The sequence below is a fragment of the Arvicanthis niloticus genome, chromosome 25, assembly GCF_011762505.2.
Source record: "Arvicanthis niloticus isolate mArvNil1 chromosome 25, mArvNil1.pat.X, whole genome shotgun sequence".
NCBI lineage: Eukaryota > Metazoa > Chordata > Mammalia > Rodentia > Muridae > Arvicanthis > Arvicanthis niloticus.
In genome coordinates this window covers 1686921-1696116 of record NC_133433.1, presented here as the reverse complement: position 1 = coordinate 1696116, position 9196 = coordinate 1686921, and positions in this window count along the sequence as shown.

Here is a 9196-nt window from a genome sequence, read left to right as displayed (position 1 = left end):
GGGTCTACTTCCAGTGACACACCTCCTCTACCGAGGCCACACCTCCTAATCCTTCCCAAATAGTCCACCAGCCGGGAACCAAACACTCAAATATATGAGCCAGTGGGCAAGGGGGCGTTCTTATCCAAACCACTACATTCTCTTCACCTCAACCTAATGAACATAATTCTGGACTGGCGTGTCACCAACTAAATAATCCCCAATAGGTATGCCTGGAGGATTGTCTCCTAAGAGATTCCTTCAACTCTTTTTTGACCATTACTGTGTGCTTGGAAGTGTTCTCTTTACATTTTAAGCTATTGATCCATGTATTTAACCATGTCTACATAATAAATCAATACCATTACAAATAAAGAGGCTAAGATGAGAAAGAATTAGTTATGGGGCACACAGTCACAACTAGAAGACTGGCTTAGAATTCTTTCCTTGAGCAGCAGCCTTTGTGAGTGCTAGGCCAGGTAGGGCTACACAGTAAAACTCTTACCTCAAAATGAGACAAAATAACAACCAAAAAATAACCTTAAAACTAAAGCAATGTCTAGAGGAAACCAAAGGACTGAATTGGGGGGAAAAATGCATTGGGGGTGGGGGGAGGGAGAACAACAGGATGGTTCAGTGGGTAAAGTACTTGGTGTGCAAGCCTGGTGACACGAGTTCAATACCTGGGACCCATATAAAGAGAACTGTGTCCAAAATTTGTCGTCTGACCTCCAGAAGCACATTGTGGTGTACATGTACATAAATAATTCTGAATGCCTTTGGGCTTCAGTGTGGGCCATGGCCCTGGGCTGAAGTTAATGGTGTATCATGGAAAGTTGCTTCCTAGGACTGTCTTTATTCTTCATTATAGATTGTATCTTAGGGTTGGGTATGGTGGCTGTCTTAGTCAGAGCTCTATTGCTGTGAAGAGACACCGTGACCACAGCAACTCTTATAAGGGAAAGCATTTAATTGGAGTTTGCTTACAGTTTCAGAGGTTTTGTCCATGGTCATCTAGGCAGGAAGGATCATTATCCTGACAAGCAGTATGGAAGCCTGCAGGCAGACACAGTGCCGGAGAGGTAGCTGAGAGTTCTGCGTCTGGATCCACAGGCATCAGGAAGAGACACTGGGACTGGCTTGGCCTTTTGAGACCCCCAGGCCCACCCCAGTGACACACTTTCTCCAAAAACATTACACTTAACCAAACAAGTCTACACCTCCTAATCCTTCTCAACCAGGACCACTCCCTGATAACTAAGCATTTGTTGCGGCCCGAGCTGCCCCACGTTTGGGGGACAGAAATGTTGAGAACTGCACTACGCCACGTTTGGACTCGGACTGTTCTGTCAGTGTTGGGACCCACACTGCCAAAAGCCTTGGGGACTAACTTGTTAGCCCACACTGCCCCAAGCTGCTCAGGTCCGCGGGTCGGGGTTCAGCAAGAGAGAGAGAGAGAATGAGGACGGACGGACTCAAGGAATGGAGACCACACAGAGTGTGATTCAATCCCGTTTATTCTTCAGTCGCTCTTCCTAGTCCAAGTCCCAAGTCTTGAGTTCCTAGTCCCTAGTTCCTAGTCCCTAGTGCCTCCAAGTTCCAAGTTTCTTCTTCCAAGTGCTAAGTGCCTAATGTCTAATTCCAAGTTCTTCCTCCAAGTGCCAAGTGCCTAATACCTAATAACTAACTCCAAGTTGTTCTGTAAGTTGTACTCTCTAACCTAATTCCTAGTTCCAAGTTGTACTCCCGAATGCCTAATAATCTGTTGTTTTCTTCTGTCTGCTTCTCGCCTTTTATATGTCTCACTTCTAAGCCACGCCTCTAAGTCACGCCTTTAAGTCATGCCCTTGGGCCTTGTCTCTAAATCAGATCTCTAAGTCATGCCCTTAAGTCACACACCTTTAAGTCTCACACACCCAAGGGAAAATCCTGGGTATCTAAACCAAGATGTTATCAGAGTGTGCTCAGCTGTTGTAGGCTGATGTAATCAAGTCTCTTTTCAGGGTATATGGCTCAAAATGGCTGAAAGGATGACAGTCGCCTTCTGTCGGCTCTGCACAAGCATTCAAATATATGATCCTATGAGAGAGTTTTTTCTTTTCTTTTTTTGGATGCAAAGTATTTTATTTTTAAAGTTCTAAAGTTCAAACACAGATAGCCTAGTTTAGATGAGTTTCCAAGCTGAATGCACTTGCATGGAGCTCAGTTTCTGCTGATAAACAGTTCCTAATACCCTGTGTGGGTGCCTACCTTCTAATCTGTGGGTGGTGAGCTGACCAGTGACTGCTGGTAACATCCCTTTTGCCTTGGTAAGGGCTTAATGGCCATTAGGTATTGTCCCAGCCTTACACAGCCAGCGCTGTCTTGAAATGTCTCCTGCGAGACACAAACCATGTACAGGAAGCCGTCATCATCTCTCTCACTCTCCTACACTTCAGAGATGGGTGTGGACACACTCACCATGCTATGCCCATTGACCAGGAGGAAGAAAGCTGGGTTAGCGTTGAACTGCAAGCACCTTCTAGTTATCTTGATGAGCTTGCTCAAATTCACGTGATCAGGTACAAGAAACCTAGTCTGGTCCAGGACGGGTTGCTGCTTCGCACCCTTGTGTCACTCGGTAATCTCGGGGATCTTGGTGGAGTGCTGCTCTCGGATGATCCAGACATCTTCCACTGCTCCAGTGCTGCTTGAAGGTCTTCTCAAAAGGCGCAGTGTGCGGTGGGGTCCCCAGTCAGACCTACTGGCTCCCAGGACAATCACTTCCCTTGTATGTCACAGGAGTTATTTAAAGCACCACAGAGGCTTGAGAATAAGTGGCTTGAGAGGTAGAGGCAGGAAAATCAAGAGTTCAAGGTTATTTTCAGCTACCTCCAGAGTTTTAGGTTATCCTGAGCAACATGAAACTCTAATTAAAATAAAAAAGAAAAGAAGAAAAGTAAAAGACACACAGGCTTAAGGATATTGGTGTGAACGCACAGTGGCTCTAAACCATGGAAGATGAAGGAAGGGATAACTCCCTTTGAGACTGGTCTCTTTTATCATTTAAAAGCAGTCTAATATTTGAAGACTATGGTTAATTTATTCACCTTTGTATGGAACCAGGGTGACCTCTTGTTTTGTAACAAGAAAACCCTAACAGTAACTTGCCCAAGGTTTTGAGGAGGGGGAGTGTGTTAGTTTGTTTTAGGTAGTACTAAAGAATAAAACTAGGGCCTTGGATAAGGAAGGAAACAATCACACCACTGAGCATAGTTTTTGTTTGTTTTAGGAGCGGCTATTGCTAATTCTAAGTCAGTTATGTCATCTAGGAAGGCCCTGATCTCCTGCCTCTTCCTCCAGAGTATACAGGATTACAGAAGTAAGCTGACACATGTAGCCTTGAAAGAATCAAAACCAAAGCCCTCTGTAATTTCATGTTTTCAAGTAAATGCCAAAATATCTTGCTGTTTACGTGGGTGTGGTGGCCTATGTCTATAATACCCACTTGGGTATTATATTATATATTATACATATTATATATTATATACTACATACAATATGATATATAAGTTAATTATATCTTATATCTTGTATATTATATATTATATATTATATATTTATTATATATTATATATTAATTATATATTATATATTATATATTATATATTATATATTATATATTATATAGTATATAGTATATAGTATATAGTATATAGTATATAGTATATAGTATATAGTATATAGTATATAGTATATAGTATATAGTATATAGTATATTTATATAGTATATAGTATATAGTATATAGTATATAGTATATAGTATATAGTATATAGTATATAGTATATAGTATATAGTATATAGTATATAGTATATAGTATATAGTATATAGTATATAGTATATAGTATATAGTATATTTATATAGTATATAGTATATAGTATATAGTATATAGTATATAGTATATAGTATATAGTATATAGTATATAGTATATTTATATAGTATATAGTATATAGTATATAGTATATAGTATATAGTATATAGTATATAGTATATAGTATATAGTATATAGTATATAGTATATAGTATATAGTATATTTATATAGTATATAGTATATAGTATATAGTATATAGTATATAGTATATAGTATATAGTATATAGTATATTTATATAGTATATAGTATATAGTATATAGTATATAGTATATAGTATATAGTATATAGTATATAGTATATAGTATATAGTATATAGTATATTTATATAGTATATAGTATATAGTATATAGTATATAGTATATAGTATATAGTATATAGTATATTTATATAGTATATAGTATATAGTATATAGTATATAGTATATAGTATATAGTATATAGTATATAGTATATAGTATATAGTATATAGTATATAGTATATAGTATATTTATATAGTATATAGTATATAGTATATAGTATATAGTATATAGTATATAGTATATAGTATATAGTATATAGTATATAGTATATAGTATATTTATATAGTATATAGTATATAGTATATAGTATATAGTATATAGTATATAGTATATAGTATATAGTATATAGTATATAGTATATAGTATATAGTATATAGTATATAGTATATTTATATAGTATATAGTATATAGTATATAGTATATAGTATATAGTATATAGTATATAGTATATAGTATATTTATATAGTATATAGTATATAGTATATAGTATATAGTATATAGTATATAGTATATAGTATATAGTATATAGTATATAGTATATAGTATATAGTATATAGTATATAGTATATAGTATATAGTATATAGTATATTTATATAGTATATAGTATATAGTATATAGTATATAGTATATAGTATATAGTATATAGTATATAGTATATAGTATATTTATATAGTATATAGTATATAGTATATAGTATATAGTATATAGTATATAGTATATAGTATATAGTATATTTATATAGTATATAGTATATAGTATATAGTATATAGTATATAGTATATAGTATATAGTATATAGTATATAGTATATAGTATATAGTATATAGTATATAGTATATAGTATATAGTATATAGTATATAGTATATAGTATATAGTATATAGTATATAGTATATAGTATATAGTATATAGTATATATTATTGGTGCATACCAAGACTCTATCACAAAAATTTTAAAAATAAAACAAAAACCCAAACCAACAGCAGGAAAACACTACCCCTCCCCCAAAATCTACAATTTGAATACCTTGGGCCCCTCACATAGGCTTAGGGGTGAGGGTGTGTGTATAGAGGATATTGCAGGGATTAAACTTAGACCTTGTGCATGTTAGGAACTCACCCTACAACTGAGCTATGTTGGAAATAACCCAGAGTCACCAGAATGTTTATGAAAGGGAAACAGCAAGCATTGTGGCCCATGCCAGCAAGCCAAGTACCGGAAAGGCAGGAGGGTCATGAGTATGAGCCAGGGTGGGCTAGGCCAGGGTGGGCTACAGGAGTCCTATCTATAAAGAAATAAAGGAACAAGTAAGAAAAAAAACCCTATAAAACACAAGTCTTATTACTTAAAAAAAATAATAAATCTGAAAACCAAAATGCAAGGGGAAACACTTTTGTTACTTAGAAAAACAAAAAATAAAGCTGAAAATAACCAGGCATAGTGCATGCCTGTAATCTAGAAATTAGGAAGTGGAGGTGGAAGGCCCACCAGTTCCAAGCCAACTTGGACAATAAGAACCTGTTAAACACTACCACCAACAGACACACACTCTCACAGACACACACAAACATACATACATATGCACACATATACAAACACACATACACATATGCATACACATACACACATATACACACATACATAAAAAAACACACATACATATATGCACATAGGAGTACAGGCACACACACCAAACAAACAAAAAACCCCAGGGGCTGGAGAGATGGTGCAGTGGTTAGAGCTGCTCCTCCAGAGGAGCAGATTCAATTCCTAGCATCCACCTGGCAGCTCACAGAATCTGTAACTCCAGTTCCATCTTTTCTCTCTAAACAGAAGATTGCCAAGAACACATCTGCAACTAACTTATTTTTGACAGTCAGGTTAGCAACTTCCAGTCATGGGGAATTCTCTGTAACTGAAGTACCTGAGTACATACAAGCAGCTCTGGAGGGCTGCCTGTAGTATTTGCAGGTACTCTTTCATTAGTGATGGGAGTATGACCTGATAAACCCATTTTAAATAGAAAATGTATGTTGAAAATTCATAGTGTGTATGTATATGAGGGAAGGGTTTGAGACAGGTCTGGAAAAGGAGCCCCCGTTGGCTTCAAATCATGGAGATGAAAGCACATGTCTGGCAAAGAATTGAGTGGTTCTTAAATTTTTGTTTTTCAGTATGGGAAATTGAAACTAGGGCCTCTTGTTTGCAAGGTTGGTAAGAACTCTAGCACTGAACTATGTTCAGCCCTGACAATCTATTTAATACAACCAGCCTATTGCCAGACATGGTTGTAATCCCAACACTTGGAAGGCAGGAGGATCACAAATTCAAGGCTGCCTGGTCTTGGTAGAAAGACCTGTTTCAAACTGAAAAATCAAAATAGGGGTTGGTATATAACTCAAGTTTTATACACACACACACACACACGTGTGTGTGTGTATATATACATATATATTCATATATATATATATATTCATGCCTGCTTTCATGCCCAAAGTCCAGAGCTCACTCTACAGTACCCCATACATAAGCACAGAAGGACTGTCTCTTAGAGCTGGGTGTGGTGATACATCTCCATAATCCCAACATTTAGGAGGCTGAGGCAGGCATCACCCTGGACCCCTGGGCTACAGTAATGTTAGAGACCTTGGCTTAAAACCAAACAAAAATATTGTTTTTGTGTGTGATGGCTCTGTGCAGAAGACATTAATGATGATACGTGACAAAGTAGACGGCCAGAGCCCCTCTACACCTTCCAGAGGCCTTCTTGATGAAAACTTGGGGGGAGATTCTGTTTGAGGAGGTTGAGTTGGAGCAGGTACTGTATCACAGCAGCTGCCTGAGGTTATCTGAGGGAATCTCAACTGAGGGGTTGCCCAGATCAGATTAGCCTGTGGCCATGTCTTCGAGAGATCACCTTGATTGATATGAGATGGCCTGGCCCACTGTAGGCAGTATCAGCCCTGGGCAGGTAATATTGGTTGTATAAGAAAGTGAGCTGAGTAGGTCATGGGCAGCAAGCAGGAAGCTGTGCTCCTAAGGGGTCTCTGCCTCAGTTCCTGCCTCTGGTGGTTTTCCCTGAATTCCTGCAGTGACAGATTGTCACTGTGAGTTGTTAAGATTAAAATGAATCCCTGCCTCCCAAGTGACTTGTTTTGAGACAGCACCTCTCCCATGCATCCCCATCCGGCCTGAAACTTGCTGTGTAAACCAGTCTGGCCTTAAAACTCACCGAGATCCACCTGTCTCCTGATTGCTGGAATTCAAGGTTTGTGCCACCAAGCCCAGCCCCAAGTCATTTTTTTGGTCACAGTATTTATTACAGCCACAGAAGCTAACTGTCCACTTCACTGGCAAAGCTGGCCTTTCTGTAATCTCACATTAATTGCCCTGCTTCTTGCCAACACTGCATTTTCAATTAGGAATAGGGCTGTGATTGTTGTCTTCACACTAGCACAACCAGAACCAGCAATCTTGTCAGTCAGCCACAGCCACACTACCAGGTCTTCATCCCCTCTCACTGAGCTGGTGTTTAGTTAGTTCTTCTACCCCTTTCCAGGTCTGTTCTGGGACGTGGTACTGAGGAGGCAGAAACACTGCAACAGAGGCTTGGATTTGTTTCTTCTCAGCATTAAAATTTAGAGCTCATCTTTGTTGTGTTAAAAAGCACGACCAAAAGCAATTTGGGAGTTTGTTTCCAGACAGTAATCTTGAACCCACAGAGATTTGCCTGCCTCCGTCTCCCCAGAACTGGGATTAAAGGTTGTGATTACCATGCCTGGCCCTACAACCTACCTTTGAGGAAAGTCAGGCAAGAAAGTCTTAAGTTACAACCAGAGGCAGACTCTATGGAACTACTGAGTGATGCTCTGGATTAAGAATCTGTGGCCTCTGGTTTGTTGGAGCTGAAAAAACTCAGCTGTGATTAACCAGCACCATTAGAACTGTGCTTCACTGGAACAGGTGGATACCTCCTGGGGTCATTGGTACAGTGGAGTATCTCCTAAAGACCAGCCACAGACTGTGGTCTGAGGGGACCAAGACCGTATGTCAACATACCCTGAGAGCTTGGCAAAGTGTCTAAGCATCACAATGACCACAGCACGGTACTAGCTTTAAAGGGATCACAGTATCTTCGGATTTTGTGATAGGGCTGCAGTCACTGAAGTGCTACCATGACCTTTTTTTTGAAACAAGAATTTTCAACTTCTGATACGCTAGTTTCCAACTTATACAAGTACTGAGACACAGGTATCACTAAGCTGAACTCAAAACATTTTGTGTGGTGACCTCCCATGTGTGTAACTTACTCCATGGCTCTCTACTTTACCACTGTGTGTGCATGTAGTGGGTAGTGTATCACAGCCGAGTGCAGTCAGAAAACTTCCCAGGTCTCTCCTACACCTGCTGCTTCATCACAGCATCCAAGACCTGAGGCTCGTGTGTGTGCTGGCCTGGCTGGCCATCGAACCTTGGAATCCTTTTGTCTTTCCCTTCCAGGCTCCAAGATTACAGGCTTAGCCGCTAGGAATGCAAGTTTAAGTCCTCATGCTTGCAAAGCCATCTCCTCCAACCCCTCAAATGCTTTCAGTGAAGGGTGGTGCCAGAGAGGTCACAGGGTGACTTGCATCTAGTACTACCTACTTTGTGGTTTCTAAGGAACTTTAAGCCGGTGCCATGTGACTTACCACTGAGTTGTGTATTTGTTGAGTGCTAAAGTTTTATAAGCCTTGGCTTTGTATAACACAACCAAAGTGCCCACAGGAAGAGCGGTTTAAAGTTCCTCCCCTGGAGTATCACACAGACTACACGTTTCCGATTGTCTCTACTGTGGGTTCAGGGGTCAAGCTCCAGCTCCTTTAGCCCCAGCCATCTTCCCATCCCTCTAACAAAAGTATTTTCTCTCACTGAAAAATGCAGACGTGGGAGAGATGCCCTGCGGAGTTCAGTTCCCAACCGACAGAGACCTGCAACTGGAGCTCCAGAGATGTGATTCCTCCAG